The 26,770-nt window shown below is 39.4% G+C and overlaps 1 protein-coding gene across 2 annotated transcripts in view; it reads left to right on the top strand.

Annotated features, from left to right (window-relative positions):
• CADM2 (cell adhesion molecule 2) overlaps window positions 1–26,770 on the top strand; it is a 659,180-nt gene that overhangs the window by 134,451 nt on the left and 497,959 nt on the right. The gene's annotated exons all lie outside the window — the stretch shown is intronic.

Here is a 26,770-nt window from a genome sequence, read left to right on the forward strand (position 1 = left end):
TATCTATGAGGATGCTGTGGGAGACAGTATCAAATGCCTTACTGAAATCAAGAAAAACTACATCTACCGCTCTACCATCATCCCTCCACCTAGTCACTTCCTCATAGAAGGCTATAAGGTTGGTCATACATGACTTCCCCCTCATAAAACCATGTTGGCTGTTCTTAATGACCCCCTCATCCTTGATATGCCTAGTGATGGAGTCAAGAATAAGTTGTTCCATCATCTTTCCAGGGATGGAGGTAAGGCTGACCGGTCTATAATTACCCGGGTCCTCCTTCTTGCCCTTCTTATAGATTGGTGTGACCTTTGCCATCCGCCAATCCTCAGGCACCTCGCCCGTTTCCCACGACTTACCAAAGATAATGGAAAGTGGCCTAGCAATGACCTCCGCCAGCTCCCTCAGCACCCGTGGGTGCATTCCATCCGGACCCATCGATTTACAGATGTCCAGTTTGCATAGCTGATCCCTAACCCAATCCTCATCTACCAAAGCAAACTCCTCCTTTGTCCTGACTCCTTCTGGGGCTATAGAAATCCGGGGCCCTCGGGGAGAGTCTGCAGGAGTAAAGACAGAGGCAAAGAAGGCATTCAGCACCTCTGCCTTCTTTATATCCTCTGTCTCCAGGGTACCCACTTCGTTCAGCAGTGGGCCTATATTGCCTCTTGTTTTAGTTTTATTTGCTATGTATTTGAAGAAGCCCTTTCTGTTGTCTTTAACCCGACTAGCAAGATTCCAAGGAGGCCTTAGCTGTCCTAATTGCCTCCCTACATCCTCTAACAACTGTCCTATATTCCTCCCAAGCGGCCAGCCCCTCCTTCCATAATCCGTAGATTCTCCTTTTCCACTTGAGTTTGCCCAGCAGCTCCTTGTTTAACCACGCCGGTCTCCTAGATCCCTTACTTGACTTCCTACTCATTGGGACGCTCCGATCCTGAGCTTGGAAGAAGCGGTCCTTGAATGCTAGCCAACTATCTTGAGCCCCTTTACCGCCTAGTACACTTTCCCATGAGACTTCCCTTAGCAGTTGACTGAAGAGGCCAAAGTTGGCCCTTCGGAAATCCAGAACTGTGGCTTTGCTAGGTATTCTATTCCTCCCACACAGGATCCTAAACTCCACCATCTCATGGTCACTGCAGCCAAGGCTGCCATTGACCGTCACCACTTCGACCAAACCCTCCTTGTTGGCGAGTACTAAATCTAGCAGCGCTGCTCCCCTAGTTGGTACGTCCACCATTTGCATTAAGAAATTATCATCAATGCACTCGAGGAACCTCCTAGACTGTGAATGACTGGCTGTGTGAGTCTTCCAGCAAATATCGGGGTAGTTAAAGTCCCCCACGACGACTAAGGCATGTAGTCGCGAGGCTACTTCCAGTTGCCTGTAGAAAGCCTCATCAACTCCTTTGTCCTGATCAGGAGGTCTGTAATAGACCCCCACAACTGTATCACCCGTGCCAGTCAGCCCCTTGATTCGTACCCACAGACATTCCACTTGCTCCTCATCCGACCCCGGACAGAACTCAATACATTCTAGTTGCTCTCTCACGTAAAGAGCAACTCCACCACCTCGCTTTGCTGACCTATCTTTCCTAAAAAGGACATAGCCATCCATGACCACATTCCAGTCATGTGAACTGTCCCACCATGTCTCTGTAATCGCCACTAGATCATAACCTTTAGCCCGCACACAGACTTCTAACTCCTCCTGTTTATTCCCCATGCTGCGTGCATTGGTGTACAGGCATTTCAGGGAGCCAGTCCTAGTACCCTTTTTCCCCTGCGGGACAGGGTCTAAAAAGCTATCCTTTCCCACAAGTGAAACAAGAGATTGATAGTCCTCCTTAGCCCGCCATCATTCAATCCCTAGCATGTTCCTCTTGGGCTTGTCCCCAACAGGCCCAGTTAAATCCCCTCCCCCCTTCATGACTAGTTTAAAGCCCTGTCAATAAGCCCTGCTAACTCCTGCCCCAAAACCCTTTTTCTTCTCTGGGACTGGTGTATCCCGCCTGTCACCAGCAAACCAGGTGTCCCATACAGCAGCCCGTGACTGAAAAACCCAAACCCCTGCCTTTGGCACCAGTCACGTAGCCATACATTAACCTGCAGAGTCTTCTTATATATCCCTTCACCCTCGCTTGCAACAGGTATGGAGGCAAACACCACTTGCGCTCCAGACCCTTTAACCAGCCGTCCCAGGGCCCTGTAGTCTCTCTTCATTGCCCTTACGTTCCTCGTAATAATTTTGTCACTGCCAACCTGAAAAACCAGCAGTGGGTAGTAGTCAGACGGCTGCACCAGTTCAGAGAGCTTCTTTTTAACATCTCTAATCCGAGCCCCAGGCAGGCAGCAGACCTCCCTGTGGGGTGGATCCGGTCGACAAATGGGCCCTTCTGTTCCCCTCAGAAGGGAGTCACCCACCACAATTACTCTTCTTTTCTTCTTGGTTGGGGAAGTTCTGAGGTATGTGGGTGAGTGACTAGCCCTGGGTGACTCACTAGATAGATTTGCCTCACCATCTCCATTCACCTGGCCCTGAATTTCCAAGACCTCGTACCTGTTATTCAAGGGCAACTGGGAGGGAGGAAGGGATTGTGAGGGTTTTCGCTTACCTCTCCGAGGAGGAACCTCCCTCCATCCATCCTTGTCCATTAAGCTCTCTCCTTCTGTCTGATGGTAGGATGGAAGGGGATCCATATCTTGTTGAACCACTTCCCTCTGCCCTTGCCTTAGGGTGTGGTTCCACCAATCTATTTCACTTTCACACTCTCTAATGGCTCTCAACCTTTCTACCTCCTCCCTCAGTTCAGCCACCTGCCTGAGCAGGTCATTTATTTGCTCACAGCGAACACAAGCAGTATCACTGGCTCCCTCCAATACAAGTGCCAGGCTCAGGCATTCGCTGCAGCCAGAGACCTGCACAGCTGCATGTCTGCAGGAAGGCTCAGTCTGGATACCCACATTAGTACTCACTACAGCTTTCGATCGTGTTGTAACCATGATCTATCTGGTCAATCAATCCCTTAAAGACATTTATTATTTACTCCTTGAAATAGGATCAGAAAGATGATGTTAGAATGTCTTAGGTCTTCATGCTGATACTGGCGAGTTTTATGCCTAATTTTGGTGCAGTTTGATGCACAGATAAAATGTGAGCCAATGCACCTGATATATAGTGATTTTTTTCAGGTATATAGTGGGGTTTTACAAGCTTTGTGAAGAGAAATATAAATCTTCAATAGATGTAAAAAAACCCCAAAACCAGTGTACCATTAAATCTTAAATATTATTGCAAAGAAGTCTGAGGCTGTATAGATAAATGAAGCCAGTTTTGCCACAAATTCTAGTTAACACAGTACAGTCATAATTTTTTATTTATCACTCTCTTTCTGTAAAGTTTATTGTGACATGTTTACTGGGATATCTTAGTGTTGATTGGTTCCATGCCCTACTTGTGACATATTTTATTGCTCTGACGATTTTTAGATTGAACATCATTAAATGATAGCTTATGGTGAAATATTTCTTCCTTTAATTTGCATTTTTAATGTCAATGCTTGATGCTTTGTTGGCTAGAAATGGCTGTTCGTAGGAATGAACATCAAACTTTGGTTTATTTCAAAACACAATCCTCTAATGTCCCAGTATGACTGCAGTCACCCCCTGGTGTGAGCATGGACTTGGAGCAGGTGCCTTCTGAAGGTCCCTTCCAACTTAATTAGTCTGTGATTCTAAACTTCTCTGTGGTCACATGGTTACCAAATCTCTTAGGGAATGTAAGCTTGTAGGCAGTCCTGTCAGTAAAAGCAAGGCAAGTAGCTCACATGTGCAGGAATGCTTCACCTTGTTTATGTAAGAGCTTGATTACTTTTGCTTCCAGATTTTTTCCAAATTCTATGAGATAGCATAGCTTAATGTGTAAAATATTTGTACACTAGCAGCTGCATCTGCCTTTAGATATCTAGCATTTCAACTTCCATTCTCTGTTATATTTGTCAGGATTCCCCAATTTTTTTTTTTTTTTTGGGGGGGGGGGGCTGTTGTTTCACTACTGTGACCTTTGTTTCATTGCTTGTTTGCTGTTGTTTCATTGCTGTGACTGTGTTCGTGACTCTGAGGATGAGCTGGAAAACATGAGGTAATGCATACTTTGTGCATGTGTATGCATGCAACTCCTTCCTCTCTGGCTATAGTGCGAAACTTGGATCAAATGTTTCCTGGTAAAAATCTTATTTTATGATACTTAATTTTGTATGTTTTTTTTCTTAATATCTTTCCATCTCTTTACAGAACGTGTTAGTATAGCTGTTGTAATATCTTAACTGATACACAGGATTTGAAATTCACAATTTTCTTAATATACCATTTTAAAATGTTGGAAGATGTGATGGTCATTAGAGTTTCTTTTTCTGACAAATAGTACTTACTTACTACAGTAAGCCTAGCAGTCATCATGTGTGAGGCATGGTGCTGCATAAATGTTTACTATTGCTTTTTTATTACTGAGTAATTTACAATTCCCTTGTCAGTCAGTGACCCATGTATGAATGTTTGTGTATACCAGTCAAAGGAGACCTTTTCTTTCATGGGGTGGGGGGCTGGGGGGAGTGTGTGTGTGTGTGTGTGTGTGTGTGTGTGTGTGTTCGGAATCAAATCCTTACTGCATTACAGTATTCTGACAAAAGACATTATCATGAGATAATTGATTGTGCTGGAAAATTACAAATGTTGCAGCACCACCAAGGTCATCTAACCCTAACCAGTGTCTGTTACCCTATGATAAGAGTGCTTTGTTCAGAAATGCTGCCATTGCAAAATGGTCTAATAGTAACACAAAAAGGATTTTCAGAATTTGAACAAGCTATATTTTAAGAGAAAAATGCTACCCAGAAGCAAGCCCCATCCTAACAGTGGTAGCAGTTCAGTGGTGCACTGTGAGTGATAAAAATGGTAATGGTTGGAAGTTAAGTATCCTACACCAAGTTCATGCAGTTTGCAGTACAGTCTTTTTGAAACAACTTGGATTTATTAAGAGCTGAAGCTGTATATCAGGGTGTTTTAGAGGCAGAATAGATGCTAAACTTTCTCAATATCAAATACTGAAATCTAGGGTGTCCAATGATTTCAACAGTAACCTGGTAACACTTAAAAGGTCAAAATCATTTTGTAGACTTGGCAGAATTTCCGTTATCCCCGAGTAAATAATTTAAGTATATTGTAACAGCAATTCAAGGTATGGTAGATTCATCTCTGTTTATGGCAACAGAAAGCCTGATAATTGATTTTAGTTGTGTCATTGGGATCTAGATAAAGAGATAAAAAGTTATAACTAGGGTAAAGCTTGTATGGAAAATCATGTGTCATGGAAGACCAGAACTAAGGTGCTTCAATTCATTTGTTTCTCCATTGAAGAGACAATTTGTCTGCATTCCATATACTTGCACTCCCAAATTAGATTAGATTGGAAAGAATATCCTTCTGTGTAACCAGTACTGCTGCTGTAATGAATATGTCTTTACTGGGCTCCTCATCAATGTAAAAAGATATTAACATCAAGAAGCTTCTGCAGTAATGTTATACTGATAGATAGTAGCTTTATTCCATACTTTGTGCAGTAGCTGCTTCAGCAGTTTTTCAGTCGAGTATTCATACATATTTGTTAGGGCCCTATTTATATACACTTTTTGCTCCTACATTGATCTTATGTGTCTAGCAATTACTCATTTTCATAGAGCAGTTTTCAAGCTGAATTCTGAGTATGTTTTAGACCATGTGTTTTCACCTTTAAAGTTCTGAAAATGGCTTCTTGTGAGTACATAATTAGCGGAAAGATCAATGGTATTCTTGACTAATAAAGAATACAACCTCATAGTTGTTAAAGAAGAACCAACTGTGTAAGCTTTATGTTCCTTCATACATTCAGCATTAGATATTGTGAATAGGGTGAACTCTTGGCCCATGCTGTGGAGGCCTTTCTGATTTAATTGGTATCCCAGTGGGTGTGGGGGGAAGACACACAAGAGGTGAATGGAACATCTATGACATGATGCACCAAATGCTACCTTGCTTGTTGTGCTTATCTAAAAAACTGTAGCTAGCAGGTCTCCTTTGGAATGGCTGGATAGTTGCAAGGTTTTTTTGTTGTTTTGTTTTTGGTTTTGTTTTTTTTTTCATGTGTAACACTGAAAAGCTTTTTTGATTGTGCAAATGTGAATCAGATCAACCCCAGACACCAAGAAATTATCAGACCACGAGGCCAAGGCATAAGCCATACATCTCCTTGCTCTTTCTCCAGTATAAATTATGCAGTTTTGTTTATAAAGACTGTTTAAGGAGCTCTCTTTTTGTAAGCATTTTTCGTATCAGCCTTCACTCCTCCTGTTTTTCTAGTTTGTTTGCTGTAGTTTGAAATGATTAATTTCGTAAGTACAATATTTTGATTAGTGAAATATTGGCAAGTGGGATTAAGAATGTAGGTTCTGAGTACTTGGTTCTGGAGCATGACTAGCTTGTTGGATTTTTACTGCTCAGTACAATCCTGTGGCATGTCTGCTTATATGAAAGAATTTCCAGAGGTTGTAGAGATATTTATTTTAGTAACACAAATTCTCTGCTGGAGGAGGATTACAGAACTTTACAAGTACAGAAAACGGATGCACAGAAGGGTGAATAGACTCCAGTGTGATTAAGGACACATGTAGGCTATGTTTGAATACCAGACTGTCTGCATCCTGGAGAAAATACGACAAGTGTTACTTTTATTCCTCACAACAAGAAGATATTATTTCCAGATAAACATTGTATACTGTGCTGCCAGCTTCATCATGATGTTTTTATGGCTTACTTTGAAGTCATCATTAGTTGGTCACTGCCATAAAGAGATTTCATTTTGTCTGAACATTTGGCACTTGGAAGGATAACCACAGAGAAACCAAATTTGTATGATCATGGAAAGCTTTGGATTTTCATTTTTGTTTTTTTAAATAAGCATATAGGGAGTGAATACCAATTCAAAGACTAATTTAGGTCAGCATGGGAAAGTGTCACTGTCATGCCAATAGTCACAGGGGTTAAAAAAAATACGTATAATGATAATCGAATGCCAGATAATAATTTGAGTTTGCAATGACTATGACTGGAGTTTAGAAATCATTTCGCTAGTGGGGGCTCTTTAGTATTTGAAGGATAAATTGACCTTTTTTCTCGTCTTTCATTTACTTTTTAAACTCTGTTTTCCCTCATACATCATTATTGCATAGATACAGAACTGTGCTAATGAAATTGAATTGCCTCTTCTTTCTTAAATTTTAATCACAATAGAAAACTGAGGATTTTCAGGTAGCTAATTATATTAAACCCTCTTGATATTGCTTCAAGTTTATTTATTTTCATTCTCTTTTTCAGGTTCAGTTCTGTTCTTCGGGCTGCTCATCCTCCTCTAAATAGCTAGCATAGTTGCACCAAAATGGTTAATTTTGTTTAACTTCTTGCATATATGTTCATCTTTACTTGGACGTAGTTTAACTGTGGTCTTCAGTAGTTTCAGGTGAGGGCTTAGGTTTGAAGTCAAGGGTACCAATAGTCTGCTGTGTTGCAGGATATAGGGATGACTTCTTAATAGTGGAGGGTGCCACTCTCTTTACCACTTAACCCTGATATAATGAGGTATGCTGCTGTCAGATCTGTATCTAGTGAACAGGAATGTGGATTTTGGTTAACTGATCCTATAGCTGGTGGTGCATTCTCTCACCTTTTAAAGGGAGAACATGGGAGATCGAGGAAGTTGATTTCCCCACTTGAGCTGCTGCCTGCAAAGCTGATCATGATGCTAGATGTGTATTGATCTATGGGTCAGGCAGTGCTTTTCATTTAATACTAGCATTTCCAATGTCTTTTTCAACGTTAGATCACTTAATGTTGTTGAGCTGCTTTTTTTCCTGTTTTACAGAGAAACTTCTGGCAGTTTCATGTCCATATTATTTGCTTGCTTTTGATTTGCTATGAAACCTTTACTTTTAGAAAGTCTTACTCTTACATGTTAGTTCTGTCATTCTTCTTTACAGTCAGTATAGATTTCTCTGTTTAAAAACTTAACCTTAATACTGGTTGAATGTTCATTATTTTAACTTTCCATTATTTTAATTTGATTCGATTATCCTGAATATCATGATTCTTTTGTAAGATATTTCCTACCCTTTCACTTGTTCTCTTGACATACCAGCATCACTAGAAGATAAATCTTTACAGATTGGTGTGTTTAGTTACCATACATGTTGACTGATTTTTTTTTATATAAAATATATAATCTTTTATTATTATATTATTATTATATTATATAATAAATATAAATAAATATATATATCTTATATATATATCTTAATTATTATTCATGGAGGTACTTGACAGTAGTTTCTGGAAACTGAGAGAGCTAAATAAATCTTCTGAAAGATGACCCAATAAAATATCTGTTTTCATATGTAGTGATCCACTCAAGTGGAATTTCATCCTGTAATATTTTATGATTACAAAGCACTTTTCATGTCAAAGTGTTTTGTACTTTTTATCTGGAAAGTTCAATCAGAATGCATTCTCATTGCCCTCATATTAGAAGAGCTTTAAAGTGAAGAAGGCTTTTCACATCAGCTAACAGAAAGCAATATTGCTTTTACCCTCAGTATTGCTAAACCTTTGGCAAAGAATCAACACTTCTGAGAAGAGCTGGTGAATGTGCTTTATGTTCTCCCAGAAGAGGGAAGGAAAAGGGTAGAAAGTTGTCCAGCTTGATTGAAGCTGCTTATAAAGGATGTCCACATCAAGAAGACTGGAAAATCTCACACCAGCTGGCAGGTGGGCAAAATCCATGCCAGGGCATCCAGATGACTGCATGAACCTACCTCACCCATTCCAAGTTGGTGAGAGTTTTGTGGAATTAAATGTGTGTTTAGTCTGTGCTACTGGGCAAGACTTGCTTCTGTTTCAGTTTGAAGAGTGGCTATACTATACCAGAGTCTCTTCTCCTTATCGTGCTGGATTTTGATAAATCAGTGTGAGCCCTGCATTATTATTATTTTTTTTCCCATGGATCCACACATTAAGATTTCAACAGTATTGCTGAGTTGGACTTACAGTTTCTAACTGACAGGTCACAAAGGCTGTTGAGTTCATACCAGTATCTGTGGAGTCCTGCATTCCTGCACTCTGACACCTTGATCCACCATATGTGACTGAAACCGCCCTTTATGGAGAAAAGTACCTCTGAATCCACTTTTTTAGATAGTGTTTTTTCTTTCAAACACATTTGGACTACAAATAAATGTTTGTTTGTTTGTTTGTTTGTTTGTTTTTCAGTAACTGAATTCTGTTGCTTTCGTACAACAAGGCTTAAGCCTGTATCATGAATTTACTTTTTTCCCCTATGCTTTCTCTGCAAACTGGAGTAAGCCAGATTAGTTTGCCACCATGTACTGCATTAACAATAGGCCACTATCCTTCAACATTTTGTGGAGAACCAGAAGCTCTCATTGCAAGCCTGTCACTCGGCCATTCACTTGTGTTTTACTAAGCTCTTGGTGAAAGAAGTTACCTTAATGCAGTATAGCTCATAGCCTTGAGATGATTATTTTACCCCACCCCCCCAGTGGTTTAGAGCATTCTTGAAATAGCCTAGTGATAGTTCACTGTTATCATACCCTTCACTGTTTCAGAAACCAGCTGAGACAGGGAAATGTTGAAAATGTTTGTAGAATGTCATGAGAAGCAGCATTAGAAATGTTTCTTAAAACTTAAAGGAACTCCTTACAACAGCATGTTGGCATTGAAGAATAGAAAGCAGAGGATTACATTTCTTGCAGGCAGCCTTTCCAGCAGTAGTAGTGAATCTGTTGTTTATATTTTCTGTCATGTTAGTGTGAGAACTATAAACTTTTCTTAAAGTCTTCTTTTCAATAAATACAAGTGAGAAAATAGTCACAAAAAGCATTGTTCCATTCATATTCATGCTTACCCTACTTAGAGGGCAGTAATTTATCCCAAAAAGGGAAGTTTCTTTTTATGAAATGCTTACTCAGTAGCTGATTGTCTTTAAGAGACCAAAAACATAAAAATACTGAAAATCAAACTATGAAACACATTATTTTAAATATATTTTCAAAGTTTATCCCCAAATTATTGTCCTTTGGGCAAGTGTATTTAATTTCATTGAATATGCGAAAAGATGGGTAAGATCTGTTCAAGCAATGTTTTGTATTGTATGCATGTCATGGTTTAAACAAAAGTCATCCATAAATCACTCAGTCACTCTCTCACTCCCCCGCTTCTTGCCCTCTCCCTACTCCCGGAGGGATGGAGAGGAGAATCGAAAAAAATGCAACTCCCACGGTTGAGATAAGAACAGTTTAGTAACTAAGGTATAACACAAACCACTACTGCTACCACCAATGATAATAATGATAAGAAAAAATAACATGAGAAGAGAATACAACACCTCAGCACCAGCTGATAACTGCCCCCCCCCCCCCACCAGCCGAGCACCAACCGATACCTCGTCCAACCCTGCAGTCCACTCCCCTTCATAGAATCATAGAATAGTTACGGTTGGAAAGGACCTCAAGATCATCTAGTTCCAACCCCCCTGCATGGACAGGGACACCTCACACTAAACCATCCCACACAAGGCTTCATCCAACCTGGCCTTGAACACTCTCCATTGCAACCTGGGCATGACATGCTCTGCTCTGGAATACCTCTTTGGCTAGCTTGGGTCAGGTGTCCTGTCTCTGCTTCCTCTCAGCTTTCCCTCCTCCCTGGCAGAGCATGAGGCTCAGAAAGTCCTTGGCCAGACCGAACATTTGAGCAGCAACTAAAAACATCGGCGTTACCAGTGCTGTTCCCAGGCCCAAAATCAAAAACACGGCATTGTACCAGCCACTAAGAAGGAGAAGAATTACCGCTACTGGTAAACCTAGAACAGGATCTGTCCCTTACTCCATACCATTCATGTCATGCTCAGATCCCACATTTTCAATATACCATCACTCTTATCTCAGTGCACTCTTAGTGCATGGACCAGTCCCTATAAAGCTGCTGAGTCCATCTGGTCCATGATGTCAGACTCCATCCCTCTCAGAGCAGGAAAGTCTGTGTGCAGCTTTCACACTCGTGAATAACATGGGCAATAGTGTCCATTGCTAAGTCCACCCCTCGATCATGAGTCCACCTCTATGTTGCATCTCTGCCCTGATGGCCTGAAGTGCCATGGGCCCACCAGGTTCAAAATAATTCACTGTCCCCTTCAGCAGTTTCTGCAGCTTGTTGCTGGGGACTCCATACAGCTCCTTCCATCTCCGATGCTTCCAAAGCACTGGAGGGGCCCAGTGGACCAGATACTCACTCATACTGTCCCACACACCCTGCCATTCATGGCTGTCCAGCCTTGGGGAAAATCTCCTGCTCCTCCTGTATCGTCATGTAACTCTAGACAAGACCCAAACCCAACTCTGCTTAACTGCTGAGATCAGACAAAATGGTCGTGGGTAGAACACACTCTGTGTGTGTGCCAACATGCTGATCCCCATCACAGTCAGCAGGCAGGTCCCAAGGGTACCCAAAGGCCATTCAAACCCTTCAGAACTTTCAGATGATGCTGCTGTACTTGTCCCTGGGGCTGGTGCAGCTGCCGTGCTTGCCGGCTCTCCCACCACCAGCTTCCCTTTTCCTGGGTGCAGCTCTTCCTCCTCTGCCTCGCTGGGAAATGCTGCCTGGGCTCCTGCATCCTCCTGGGGCTCGGCAGGCGGCTTCTGGGGGATGCTCTCGGCCGTCACGGGGCTGGGCTCGGCCGCTGGGCTCAGCTCCTCGGCCGCCTCCTCCCGCTGCTCAGCAGCCGCCTCCTTCCCGTCCTCCGGCCCCGCTCCTGCTGCCGCCTGGTCCCCGGGGCCGCTCCCCCTCTGCTCCCCGCAGCTTCACGAACATGGAGGCGAGGACAAGGGCCAGGACGGTGAAGAGCAGCGGGACGGCCGGGTACAAGTCCACAGCCACGTCCATCTCGCCCTGCTGCCAGAGCCCGCCCGTACTACAAGTCATTGCCATGAAGTACAGTGAGACAAGAACCTTAGCCCAAGCCCCACACTTGATAAACACTATCACAGCAAATACCGGCTCTAAGTAATTTACAGCATTCTGAAACTGTGAGATGAAGAGAAACAACTTTGAGAACCAATAAATCAGCACTGTGATGAGTGACCAGATCAGATCTGTCGTTATCTCAACCCTTCGTGCCCCACGTTGGGCGCCAGAAAGAAATGTCGTGGTTTAAACAAAAGTCATCCATAAATCACACAGTCGTTCTCTCACTCCCCCCCTTCTTGCCCTTCCCCTACTCCCAGAGGGACGGAAAGGAGAATCGGAAAGAATGCAACTCCCATGGGTTGAGATAAGAACAGTTTAGTAACTAAGTTATAACGCAAACCACTACTGCTACCACCAATGATAATAATGATAAGAGAAAATAACACGAGAAGAGAATACAACACCTCAGCACCAGCCAACCAATAACTCGCCCCACGCCCCTCAGCCGAGCACCGACCGATACCTCATCCAACCCTGCAGTCCACTCCCCTTCTGGGGTAACTCTCCGTTACCTCCCTGGGCATGATGTGCTGTGCTATGGAATACCTCTTTGGCTAGTTTGGGTCAGGTGTCCTGTTTGTGCTTTCTCCCGTCCTCCCGTCCTCCCTGGCAGAGCATGAGACTCAGAAAGTCCTTGGCCAGACCAAACATTTGAGCAGCAACTAAAAACATTGGTGTTAGCAGCATTGTTCCCAGGCCAAAATTCAAAAAGACAGCGTTGCACCAGCCACTAAGAAGAAGAATTACTGCTACTGCTAAACCCAGGACAATACGTTAAAAAATATTAATCTGTTTAAGCAAAGATTAGTTTCTCAAATGAAGTTCATGTTAAATAGAATTAATAACCTTCCTCCATAGCAAATTCAGTCAATCTTTAACTTATATCTGTCTCTCTCAATTGTCTAGTGAGAAGGAGAAGAAAATAAGACAAAAGAAAATCAGAGATGCAGGTAAAAATAACATTTAGATTACTTCAGCTGATTCAGAGACTGTGAGAACCTGTTTCCTGAGTTTAAATCTGCCTTCAATGTAATAAACCCTCTGCATGTGAACTACAGGTACATTCTCAGAACTGTCAGGTCACATATAACAGGTAGTCCTTCCAGATACCTTGTTCTCAGGAAGCAGGGGAGTATTTTTCCACCTTTGCAGTTCAGCATAGATTATCCATCAGGACAGAGGTCAGCATAAATCTTCCCCCGACTTAGAGGATCGCAGCTATTGAAAACTTGCTGATTCAGAAATGCTAAAGATTAGAAGGAAAATTAAGTATTTTCCTTTCTTCTATGCAAGTTGCAGTGCAGACAGGTTTAGTTCTTATGGCCATGAAAAACAAATCGTTTCCTCTGTTTCCCTTCTGTCTCTCTGCTTATTTAATGAAGGAGAATCTGAACTTGCCAGTCTTTGTGCCTTGGTTTTGTTGCTGCATGTTTTCTTATAAATATTCCCTCCCCACCCCCCGAATATTTGTGGTTTGTGCAAGAGGACAATTTTGGCCTTGCTTAGTATATTGGCAAATTAAGGTTGTGAGTGGACATGACTCTGTAAGCATGGACCTTTAAGATCTGAAGCAAATTAATTTTTACATTGAATTGCTTTTGGATCCTGCTACACCCAAAAAGTAACGTGGGAGCTTCTAGCGAATTTTACATATGTAAATGTGAAAATGAATAATTTAAGTTTCTCATGTGTAATGTAGTCCAGTTAATGGCCTCAGTTCTTCAGCCAGTTTGGGTCCCTTTGTTCTATAAAAAGCCTTCTGAATCAGCCTGAAGTTACCCTCTGGATTAATGCTTGTTTGTGGAAAGGAAGATTTCCCCAAATTATTCTTACTTCAACCATCCCTCACTGCTGCTACAGGAAAGTTATATGCAAATCATTTTTCAACTGTTGGAAGTCATGTTGTGGAGCAAGTCTACCTGGAATGAAGTTCATCCATAATTAAAATTTTCTGTTTCAATCATAACTTCAAAATCAAGCAGCAGCAGACTTTGGGTTAGGCTTACTGAGCATAAAAAGGAATAGAAATTAATATCATCAAGTAATACCAAGGTAATGGTAAACCTTCCCTTTCTTACAGAAGTTGTAAGGAGAACTGTTCTCATGTTAATTTAAAATGAGCTGGATTCTGTATAATTTAGATACAGACTTTTAATTCTCATAATTTATAAACATCAACATATAGGAGTTTGATTATCTGTATTGTAATTTGTTGCCAAGATAGCTTTCAAGGAAAAAAAAACCCATAATGAATAGACATGTTTGGTTTGTTTTTTTGTTTGTTTTAGAAAATAGCTGAAGTTTCTCCCACTCTATGAAACGTTTTAAAGGTAGAAAAAAGTGCCTATCTTTGTGGGAAGAGCAAGCTTTTTGGTTTTTCCCACATATTTTAATTACTAAATGTTATGATCAATATGTTGTCACATGGTCAAATTCTCTGAATAAACCTCCTAACTGCAAAGTGGTACAATATGTGTTGTGCTGATGCTTATATGCCTGCATATCATTTACACTGAATTCCTACTCTTTCCATTTCTGCATCTCAGTTTACAGTTTCACATGTTTTAGATCAGGATAAATTGTCCAAACCAGTGTTTTACAGCCATTACTAACTGTAATTAATTTCTCATAAATTTCATTTCACTAGAATAATGTTGCTGTAATGTGGCACTTCACATTGTCTAAAAGATCTGTTTTATTTGGGTTAGAGAAATAGCATTTTCTGTATATGAACTTTTATTATTTTTTTTTTCTGCAGTAGTTTAAGTGTTAAAGCCTGAAAGGGTTCAGAAAGCTGCAGTGAATGCGTTAAGACTGTTAATGAAGTCTCTGAATCTAAGGACAGAATTAGCTCTCACACCCACACAAAGTACAGCGACTGTCTGAGAGAATTGCGTCATGACTTTTACCTGGGGACACTAGTATTATATTCACTTGAAATTATGAAATTGGGAAGACAGATGTCCCCAAAGGACACTTTAAGGAACTTGTACTTAAAGAAATTGTTTGACAAAAATCCCTGAAATTTGAATATGAGACCTATGTAAAAATGCTTATTGAGTGTGATACATTCTATCATGTAATATTTGCTTTTTAAGAGAGTACAAGCATATACTTTTGATACAGAATAACCTGAGAAGGGAAGAGTGAAAATAGCTTTTGAAAGCAAGGACTTGGAGGTACTTAATTTTGTCAGAGGGAAGGGTAGGTTTGCTTATGAATTTCTGATTCAGCAGAATCAAATGCTGGAGAACAAAAAAGGGGTGGCCACTTCTTTCATTTCGGTGAGTGGGAAAGATGCCTGTGGCAGTAGTCATGGAGAAGAAGAATCTCTAGGATCCAGAATATCTTATTCTTCTCACCTCTCAATCCACAACAGTTCCTTCGTTCAGGTGTAGAAGAGTCATTGGGGTTCAGCAGATCTGTAAAGAACAAGACCAGGATTGCCATTACCTTGGCATTGTGCCACTCGTCCCCTGATCCTGATTTCATTTATTGCTTCCTGATTTTATCTGTCCATTTAAACTGCCTGTGTTTGCACAAGATCATGAGGACTGAAGAGCGCTTGGCATTATCCAGCAATGTAGGCTATCAGAAAGCTCTGCACGAGGCAGAGGAAAGAGGGAAGAAATAAAAATGTTCCAGATAGGGGTACATAATGGGAATGGATATAACTGATAGCATTAAAAGACTAAGTAAAATTGATAATTACAAGAACAAAATTACGATTGCAAATATATTTGAACTGTACATTTATGCAGTAGTTTAAATGGTTTCTTTTCATCCACTTTGGCCAGAAGTGTAGGAAGTATCTGCAGATCGGATGTTTCTGTGCAGTACAGAAGTGCTCTTTGTCCAGCAGAAGCTCACAGATAAGCAGAATTTATAAAACCATTTTTCTCTTTTTTTTTTTAAAAGGAAACGTACAAGAATGGGAATCTTAAGCAGGTAGTAATTGAGAAGCACCTTAGTCGAGATTTTAAAAAACAGGATATTTCTAATAAGTGGTGTCCCTGTTTAAAAATGCTTGTTCCTCTTAAAGAAAAAAATAGCCAGCAAAGGCACCTTACAAAAGTAAGGCAAACTTTCCAAGACAAAGTGTAATTTCTCCATAGTGGGCTACTAAATGTAGTGATGACTGAAAAAAGCACTTCATAAGGAAGAGTTTAGTTATTTCTCCAGAATGTGTGCTGAATCTAATAGCAAAGAGCTGAACATTCCCATATTATGTCTACTCCTCTCTCCAACTTCCACAGTACTATGCAGCAGAGAAAACCCCACTGGCTGCTTCCTCTTGGAGGAAAACATGTTGCTTTTAATAACAAGGAGGAGATGTATTTCATGTCTGTTGTTCCATTATATTTCTTACAGGGATATTTTTATAGGTATTGAGATAACACTTGTCCTTCACTTTATTAAGGTGAACGTTACTAAAACTATATAGCCCATCATTGCAAAATGGAATATTTAGACCTGATTCTTATGGCTTAGAACCCTGTATAAAAATAAAAGAGTTTGATCTACTGAATGCCATCTATTTGCATTCATCAAAATCTAGAGTGATTTTTTCATCATGGGATAATAGAAGGACATCCAAGTTTAGGAATTTATTTCGGAAGAATTTTGGAAAGGAGGAGTCTAGTGCACATGAGAATTAAAATTCTGATATTCTTATCAACTTATTCAAAGTTAAGAAATCATGATACTTACATTTTCACTTTTTATAGATTAAGATGGGTATTTTATAAGCATGGCGATAAGGGGAAAATCTTTAGAGATTCGTTTTACAGGTGTGGGTTAAGACACACAGATAGACAAAGAATCCTAGGCCTGTTACCAAATATGAGAGAGTAGTTGCCTGTGATACTGAATTCAATTTTGAGTAGGACTCTCTAACAAGGACAATTGAGAAAAGCATTTATAATTAGACAATATGTTAAAAATCCTGTAAAATGATTATTTGTAAAAAGCAAGAAATTAAATTACATTAAAATGGCTGGAAGTATGCATACAGATCACAAGAAGATGTATATATTTATTCCTTAATTACTATTTACTCAACATTTAGTATAGATTAGGAGTTTTGATATTTACCTCTGAATTTCCGTGGTGAAGGGTGGATTTCATCTATGTTGTTCATCTATATATTCTATGTTCTATCTATATATTTCATCTATGTCTTAACCACATTTCCATAAAGCTATAGCGTCCTACAGCTTTTATCTGTCACCCTAATAATGGGCATACAGTTTCATTTGTAGATAAACCTATTTTTACTTTGTATAGAGCATAAGCTATATCCCTTACCACTTGATAATTATCAGATCAATACTTAGAAAGGAAGCCTCTATTACAGCATTGCTGATTACTTTTGAAATACCACTAGCTATGAAGGAAGTATAAAATGCCAAGAAGTCAGCGGATGTCGCATAAAATATTTTATACAATGTCTAAAGGATATGATACAATAAATATATAGGATGTAACTGCCAAGGCAAATAAAGGTTTCTGTTTTAGTTGATTCAAAACCCTACAACGTTTTGAGGAGGGAGTAGGGTGTGGGGAAAGAATCAGTGTAATAGTTCTGGATTTTTGCAAAAGGTTGGCTGTTGCCTTGCTAAGCCTTACTTGCAAAATTAATTCAAATTGGCTTGGATACGTGCACTGTCATGTGGATTAAAAGCTGGCTGAAAGACTACAAACAAAGGGTGTCTTGAGGGTACCACAGGGATGACTGCTAGAACCAGTCATTTTTAACATCTTTATTAGCGATCTGGGAAAGAGTTTTAACCACATGCTAATAAAATTAGCATGTGACACTAAATTGTGAGGGGATAGAACTACTTGAAAGTTTAGGAAAAAAGAAAAAAAAAGATACAAAGCCTACAGGGAGATTAGAAACACTGGCAGAAGTACCAGAGTGAGCTCCAGCGTCAAGAAAATGCAGTCGAATTAGATCTCATAAGGAGGATTTAGAAGATGGATAACATACTTAAAGAAACTTGGAAGCAATTATGTAGAAGAAAAGGTGGAAGTAGGAATGATAATCAACAGCAAGTGGGTTGTGCATAAGCCACATAACAGGTCAGGAAAGGAGGACTATAGCAACTGGAGCAGCTGATGAGCCCCTTGGGCTGTGGGATTTCCTACTTGGCTCTTGGCAGCCATGTAGGAAATGTTTGTTAGAGCAAGCACCTGGTAAATGCTGCATTGGGGAATAGCCATAAAATGGCAGTTCAGTTGTTTATCAGTTGTTAGCAGCTCAGTCCTCCTTCTTCCTACTTTCTTTGTATGTAACAACAGCCACATTGCTCAAATGTTGCAGATAGTAAATATGACCATTTAAGCTAATATTGAATAGGGGCATGTTATTAAATTACTGTTCCTGAGGTACGAATGACAAATATATGGCAGAATATTAAATAATGAATCAAATAACAAGTCAATAATGGAAAATACATTAGTATTGAGTGTCTCTGGAGAGAAACCAATTTAGGGCACATACAGCAGTAAATAAACATCTTCAGAGCTAAAAAATTTGATATTCCTGAAATAGAAACACTTTTTATATCAGAATAATAAATGCTGACTGAGTTATGGTTATGTGATATATGTATTACTAAATTCTTAAATAAATAGGTTTCCTAAAAATTTTACTCTGGTCACTTAAAAAACTAATGAACTGCTTTTGGAGTTCTCGTTATGCAGTGTACAAAAATGCACTTAAAAAAGTATATCCCCACACTTGAACTGTGTTACTGTAAAGAGGTTGCTTCCTGTTTATTGCAGCTAAAATGTATAGGTAAACTTTAGAAATATAAGCTAATGAAGGATCATTTTCTTTTTCCCAACTAGAATAGCTGTATGCTAGTGTCAGTTTTTTGTCTGAGAAGTGAAAACCAAGAAGATTTACTAACTAAGGCTATACCTTCTATTTTAGTAGATTAGAGTGTAAAGCTACATGTAGGCTATGAAGATTACATCTCATAGGGGTTTCTTCATTCCGATCATCTAAAGATAGTTCTGGCATACAGCAAACCTGAGTTGTTAAAGTGTTCTTTCATTCTTTTTCTAAGTATAGAAAAATACGATCTTCTGTTTTGCTGCTGACAGGGTGGCAAAACAGATCTTCTGTCCTTTGGATTTGTTTTGTCATAATTGCTTACACGCAAGTTGTCAACATGATTTGCCTGGTGGAAGTTATTCTTCTCACTGTTTCTCACTTTTAGTTTTGTTAAAGGGTGTTTTCCAGACTGGCTTTTTTCTCTCATGAAAGTATCATGAAAGTATCACTTATTTTGAGGATTCTGGATCCTTCTTATTTGCAACTTTCTTTTTATCCACTAGAATAAAGCCATTTATGTTAGGAATCTATTATGTAAGTAGTTTAGAAGTTAGTGGGTTTTTTTCTGTCCATAAGCATTTTTCTAACGTTGCAGCAACAAGAATCTAAAGTATCGTTCCTCTAGTAGTGCTCAATGTGGTTTTCCAGCTTTATCAGCTGAAGCGAGGCAAGATTTGTTGTGGAAATGTGTGAAACGTGGACAGCAAATCTTCTTTGCCAGCTGTTTACTCTTACATATCTGCTTCCCGTTGGCCCACCCTGCTTCCTCTGGACAGAACTGAGCAGCTCACATTGTTGGAAAAGCTTTTGCATTGATTTTGAAGCTGGGCATGCAGTGAGCATGTTTGAAGTGGCAGTGGTAGCCCGGGCAATGGTTACAGCATTAATTGTTTGTAAAGCTAAAGGTGAATTGTATTGGAAAATTGATGTAGCTGAACAGTAACCATTATTTTATCTTAAAGCAGTTCATGTAACAATGTTATGTAGGAAATGCAGCCCTGAAAGAGACCAGCTCACATTGTAGCTCTGTTGCTTAAATGAGAAGGAGCTGAAAGTCTCTCTATCACCACTGATAGGATCTATACACATACCATCCACTGAGACTTTTTGGGGTGTAAGGATTGCTTGTTACACATCTATTTCTGTGAATAGCTAACAGAATCTAAAGAAGAAAATGCTGGGGAAAAGGGCTTTATGATAACTCATGAGCTACACCTCTTTGAAAAATAATAGAAGTTTCCATCGTCCATAAAATTCTGAAAATTAAGTTGACACTAGTTGTGAGTTGTTTTAGTTGTGGTTCCAGTAATCTGCTTAGTATGCTGCTGAAACCTGGGTCTGTCTGAGTGCTCTCTATCAATAACAAAGGTTCAGTTGTTTTATTTGCTTAGTGGTTTGCTCCAGCTTTAGTCAGCACATTGAAATCTACATTTTGAGTGCTTTGTTTGAAACATTTGTTAAATAGATTTTTGCCTTCTGTTGATGATTAAGGTAACACCATGCAGTTCCAGACTGCAGTATAGTACGCTGGGTTTTATTTGTGATTAAATAAATGCAGATCTGCCTTTTTTCCCCATTTAACTTCAAACCATGGGGCTGCTTGGTTTATTTATTCCAATGTAGTAGCAGCATAAGCAAATAAAAAACTGGGCATGAAATTAGATTTGAATCAGAAAATGAAGTTCTGTATAAGTATTCTTCGTGTGTGTAGTAGTAGTATAGATTCAAAATATTTGAGGGGACAAATATAATATGCAACTTAATTTCTGAAGACTGAAGTATGTCTTTGTCACACCTGGTGACTCTGGAAGTCTTCTGCAATTTTTCTATCTTTTAAATGGTTTAAAATGTTGACTATCTAGTCCTTCAAAAAGCTTAGTGAGAAGAACAGTAAGTGCATTCACACCACTGAACTGCAGGCAGCTAGAGCAGTGCTCCACTTTGACATCCAGAAATACCTGTCTCCTTCTGGATTTAAGCTCCAAGTTAGGCTTAGACTGGAGGCACACTTCAGTCCTCCTCTTTCTTCTTCTCCTACTTTTGCATGCTGTGGTTTACATGGGAATCAGCCAGCTTCATGGATGGCAATGACCATGGAGCATGCTCCAGAGAACACCACAGACTGTTCCTGCTCTGAGGTCTCTGCACAGCGTAACATTACGCAGAGCAGATAAGAGAGAACCAATGGAATGAAGTGGCCTTATTTGTGTTTCAGTGGTGGGACATTTTATCAAACTGCTTAAGCAAGTAAGTGATCATTAGAGTGATCTGCTTGTTAGAAGCAGTGATTGCTTTTTCTTGAAGGGTCTGTATTGCATAGACTTATTGACATACTGTAGAAGTATGATCTGTTATTAATGAAAAGGCACTTGGCAAAATCAATTTACATAGACATTTGTTTGATTCGTTATTGTTGCTCTTTGTTGTTATATCAATGACTTACTGAACTTGCTTGGTTAGCCCATTCTCCTCCATTTCCAATGGTAAAATCTTTTAAAGACTTTCTTTAAAGCTTTCACTTTGACGTATAAGGTTGAAACTAGTAAGATACACTGCTCAGATGCTCTTCAGAGAACTCCCAGCAGTGATGTAGTACAGAGTTGCTCAAGACATGTTAAACCATCTAATTCCGCATTTAATTCACAAAGAAGTAAGGCAAACATTAGTGGTTAATTGTCGGGGGAACTGGTGGTAGAAACAGGATGATATCGCAGCTAACGTGCCAGATAAAAGAAAACGTAGGAAGTACAAGACTAGCTTCTGTAGAAGGGAATATGGATTACCTAGTTTATGTCTAGAAACGATACCGTCTGTTTTCTCTTTGCCCTGCAATAAGGCAGGGACCGTATAGTTGTGGGTTGGGTTTTTTTAATTTTATGTATATTGAATTTTTTTTTTGGTAACATGGGGTACAGTAACCCTCAAAAAGGGAACAGAAAAAGTGTTTTAGCTGAAATTTGCAGTAGAATGCTTTAATCATTGCTGTAATGTAATATAAGACTTGTACTGCAGTTACGCAGGTGCAGGAATGGATTTGCTTTTAAGGAATATCTGTGACTTACCCATTGTGTGCAATGTATGTTGTTACTTTTTAAAAGTCTTTCTGGATTTTGTTGTTTGATAGCATTTCCTAGTCATTTCTTGTGTTTGAAAGAACTGTGTAGCATATTGTATGGTTTAATTGACTATAATCAGCAATTTACCACACATCGTTTGAAAAGGTCTGAGTAATCTCAGCTAAGAATATTGCTTATAGGATGAAGCTCCTGAGAAATTGCTTTCTCAGAAAAAGTGTAATCAGTTTCAAACATTTAAACCAAGTATTTTGAAATTACGTGATGTTGTGCTCACCGTGCTGTAAGGGAGAAGAGAATGCCTTATTTAAGAGTGGGATATTAGAAGGTTAGTAACACTGGGCGGTGAGTTTCTTTATGGTGTACTTGAGAACTTGATGTATAATAGCAGCGTTCCAAAATAACAATTAACATACTGACAAAAAAAAAAAGAAGGCTGTATTTTGGAAAGAATCTACGTTCTACAAATTAAGCTCATGTTATCCACAGGCTGCTCCGTCACTCATTCCCAAGGAAGGACTGGAAGTTTTCTTTGATAGTCTCTAGCCTGTAGTTTGTGTTTGCCACCTCCTGGCTGTTGCCCCGTGAGGGCCAAGGGAAAACAGGCCTGGCCCACCTTTCCTCTAGGTTCAGGAAGAGAGAGTTGTGTTGCATCAGAGATGAGCAAATGGCAGGAGAAGAGCAAAAGAGGAATGAGATGTGTTAAGTACTCCTAGGCTAGAAATAGTGAAATGCAACAGGATTTAACTTGGTGGGGAACCATAGCAAGCCCAGCATGTTGTTGCTTCATTTGCACCTTGTTGAAAATGATGATGGCCAGGCTCTAACCCTTGGGGGTCAGTACAGGCTTAATTCTGTAAGCAGTGTATGCTAAGTAAGAATTAAGAGGAGATAAGTTTTTCCTCCAGGACTTTGTTTCATTGATTCCTTTGGTCCTATCATGCCACAGCCAAGAGGCAGTTCCACAAATTTATGTCTGTTCCTCTTGCATCACTCTGGGGATAAGACAGATATTACCCTAAATCCTAGATGAGAAATTATTTATAGCTCATTCCCATCTCTAGCAGCCTTTGACAGAAGTAACATATTGCCCTCTCCATCCACTACGTCACTACTTGCTGCTGCATTTAAAGACAGTAGATTTACTAGGGTTTTCTTTCTCCTGCATGTTCAGCAGTGAAACAATTAACATTGACTTGCAAATCGTTATAATTTCACTTTTTCATTAGCACCTGTTTTGGAAAATAGGATGAGTTTACACCTGAAGAGCTATGTCAGCTTGTCTGCAGCCCTCTGCAGGTATCATTGTAAACCCAAGCAGACCCTTTGAAGGTTATTGTCCCTGGCATATGAACTAGAGAATTTGGGGTTGATGACGATAAGATTCTGGAATATAGTTATGAAGGAACCTAAACTAGAAAGGATAATTATGCCAGCATTTTTTGCAGCTGCGTAATTGCTTTACACGGCAGGTCATGATTGTGCTGTGGTAATAAATTGTAGTGTTGTCCATACTTTTTTAAACATTATCTTTGCTTTTGCATGCAAGAACATAACGAATAAGATGTATTCCAATTTGCAGGTAAGCCAGTTCATTTAATTCTAGTTTGCATACACCGCATTTCAGTTGCATTTATTACCACTTCCAAAATCACCTTGTAGAAAACAATGTCTGAATGAATTGGTATAATCTTGGCAATGGTGCAATTGCTTTTATTTGCATATGGTTTTGGTGCCACGTGTAGTTTTTCAATAAATACTCTTTTAAAGTATTTATTCAAAAAATATGTATTTTTTTTTTTTACTTTGCAAATGTTTCCTGTTTGTTCCAGCAGTTTATAGAATCAATCACCAATTCACAGTAAACCCTATTTTCTTTGAACACTTGCATTTAGAATATTTTGAAGCAGTTCACTAACAATATGTTAAAAATAAAACCCCTGTAAGGTTCTGTGCCACCCATGACTGCATACTTCTAGCTTTAAAAAGTTCACTATAATTTGAATAATTTTAATCCATATTTTAGGATATTCATATAGAATACTTGCCATATATTCCTTTTTTAAAAGTGAAATAGCACATTTCATTTTAGTAGAGATTTCACTATTTAACAAATGTTTTTTCAGTTGCGATTACTGAGCATTTGAGTCAAAGCTTTTGCGGTAGTCTCGATGTTAATGAAGTTTAGAAAGAACTGAGTGTAAATGTGAAAGGAAATATCCTAATACAAGAATACTGAGTATTCACTGAAGAACTCACTACTGGTAGAGTAAAATATGCTGAATTATCACCTGTAACTGTAATTTATTTATTTATTTATTTTTAATCTATCTGTAAATGTTGTCTTGTGGAGTTCAATCATAAAAGCAAATGTTATTTGTCCATTTCCTTTGCTAAACTGTATCAGAAGGACTAGCAGTGACTTAAGTTCAAGCATGCAAATCCCGTTTCTGCTTCGAGGAGGAGAATGTATTCATCCAGCCATCCATCCGTTTATTTATTTATTTATCTATCTATCTATTTATTTATTCATTTATTTTGGTGTATACAAGTTAGCACTCTTTTCTGTCCCATTAGGAATTTCAGCTAGTTAGCTAATATGTTTCTGTTGCTGGAGTTGGAATGACCTTTTCCTTTCTTTTCCTCTGCAAGGTGGTTACAATCAAACCTTTATCAGAATTAGGCAAATGCTACATATTGTTTGGTTAAATAAATATATATATATGTTTGTCATGGTTTTTAACAGAATACAACACCTCAACACCAGCCGACCAATAACTCACCCCACTCCCCCCAGCCAAGCACCGACCGATCCCTCCTCCAACCCTGCCGTCCCAACCCTTCCGGGTCCCTCCAAGTTACATCCTGGGCATGACGTGCTGTGGTATGGAATACCTCTTTGGCTAGTTTGGGTCAGGTGTCCTGTCTGCTTCCTCCCAGCTTCCCCTCCTCCCTGGCAGAGCATGAGGCTCAGAAAGTCCTTGGCCAGACCAAACATTCGAGCAGCAACTGAAAACATCGGCGTTATCAGCACTGTTCCCAGGCCAAAAGATCAAAAACACAGCACTGCACTCGCTCCTAAGAAGGAGAAAAATGACTGCTGCTGCTCAACCCAGGACAATGTTAAAAAAAAAAAAAAAAAAAAAGGAAAGAAATGCAAGTTTTTCCAAACAGATAAACGATTGCCTTGGGGTAAATGCAAGTTTGTTTGCTTAAATTTACTCTGCATTGTGTTACAACAAATAATTACCATATCTGCAGTCTGATAGCACGTAGACGTATCATTGCTTAGATGTAAATATGTAACTACTTTATCTTTTCCCCCCTTACCTATGCAAAGTCTTATCTCTGTCTTTAAGAAATAAACAATAACCCAAGTTACTTTTTGGACTTCAGGGAGGTTCTGACCTTTCTTCTCATCTTAATATCTAATATTTAATGACATAAGCTTGCATGTTTTCACTCTGTAAATGAAAATCAAATTTCATATAAAATCCTAAGTCTTTGAGCCCATTCATAAAGTACTTAATGGATTTAGCAACTCTGTTTCAAGCTGACTGCATGTTTTCCAGTGACTGGTATAGGAGCTTTCTTTCCCTCTTGAAGGGGAAACACAGACTTTCCTTCCTCCCATTGGCAAAGACTGAAACGTAGGTGGTTCGATTCAAGCTGTTTTACAAGTTGTTTTTTTTTATTAGTTGTTTTTTTGTTTGTTTGGGGCTTGTCTGTGTGTTTTTTGTTTTCTCCTCCCCCTAGCAAAGTTTTAATGAAAGTAATACCTGTTTGAGGTCTCTTGCCCTACTGTGGTCTCCCTTCAGCTTCTCCCAATGGTCTGTGGACCTTTTGTAGACCTCCCTCATAGCAAAGATAAACTCATTTAAGAAATTAATTGTTAATTTGTCACACTTATTTTGGGAAGTGTCTTATCTTTAAGAATTTTGTGATTTCTGTGAGTGAGGGCCAAATCAAATTGCCTACTCATCAGGTAAATTTGGCACATTAGTCTTCTGCTTAAACTTTGTTCAGCTTTAACGCCAGGAACCCAGAACTATGAAAAAACTCAAATACCTTTGCCTGGCCTCCTGAAAGCCTGTTCCTGTTTCTACCTGCTGTGCTGTTTTGGATGCTGAATACAGGCAATTATCTTCCCTTGCACTAAGAAATAACTGACTAATTTTTTTTCAGTTTGTATGGTGACTTTGTCACTGAGTAATTGAATCTGAATTATTCATATACCAGCTACTGATATTACAAGTGCATTACAAGTTTTCCAATTGTATGTATATATATACATTTTTTTCTAGCTGTATTGTATTAATTTGTGGTGGAGGTGATGAATTCAATTTGCCTCACCAAGAAAGCAAACCAGAGAGTTAATTTTGTTTTCAATTAGGATGTGAAAACAACAGAATAATAAAATGTAGGAAGGAGAAGTAAATCTATAAACTTGGTTCAAGACTGGGGAAAATACCTGAGTTACAACCTCGTAGTTCACACGATGAAAGCAAGCATACATCTGATAAGATGTATGGCATATAATGGGTGAAGATAAAAAGTGAGAGGATCTTGCACAGATCGCTGGGCTGAAGTCACTTTGTGCTGGACACTCAGACACTGACCACAGGCCAGCCTGGCTGGGCTCCTTGGCTCCACGTGACTGCTGAGCCACGTGTGCTGTGGGCAAGAGAAGCTGAAGCACTGGTTCACAGTCCAGGGTTGTGACTGTTA

This window comes from Lathamus discolor, chromosome 4, assembly GCF_037157495.1.
Source record: "Lathamus discolor isolate bLatDis1 chromosome 4, bLatDis1.hap1, whole genome shotgun sequence".
In the NCBI taxonomy this organism is placed as follows: domain Eukaryota; kingdom Metazoa; phylum Chordata; class Aves; order Psittaciformes; family Psittacidae; genus Lathamus; species Lathamus discolor.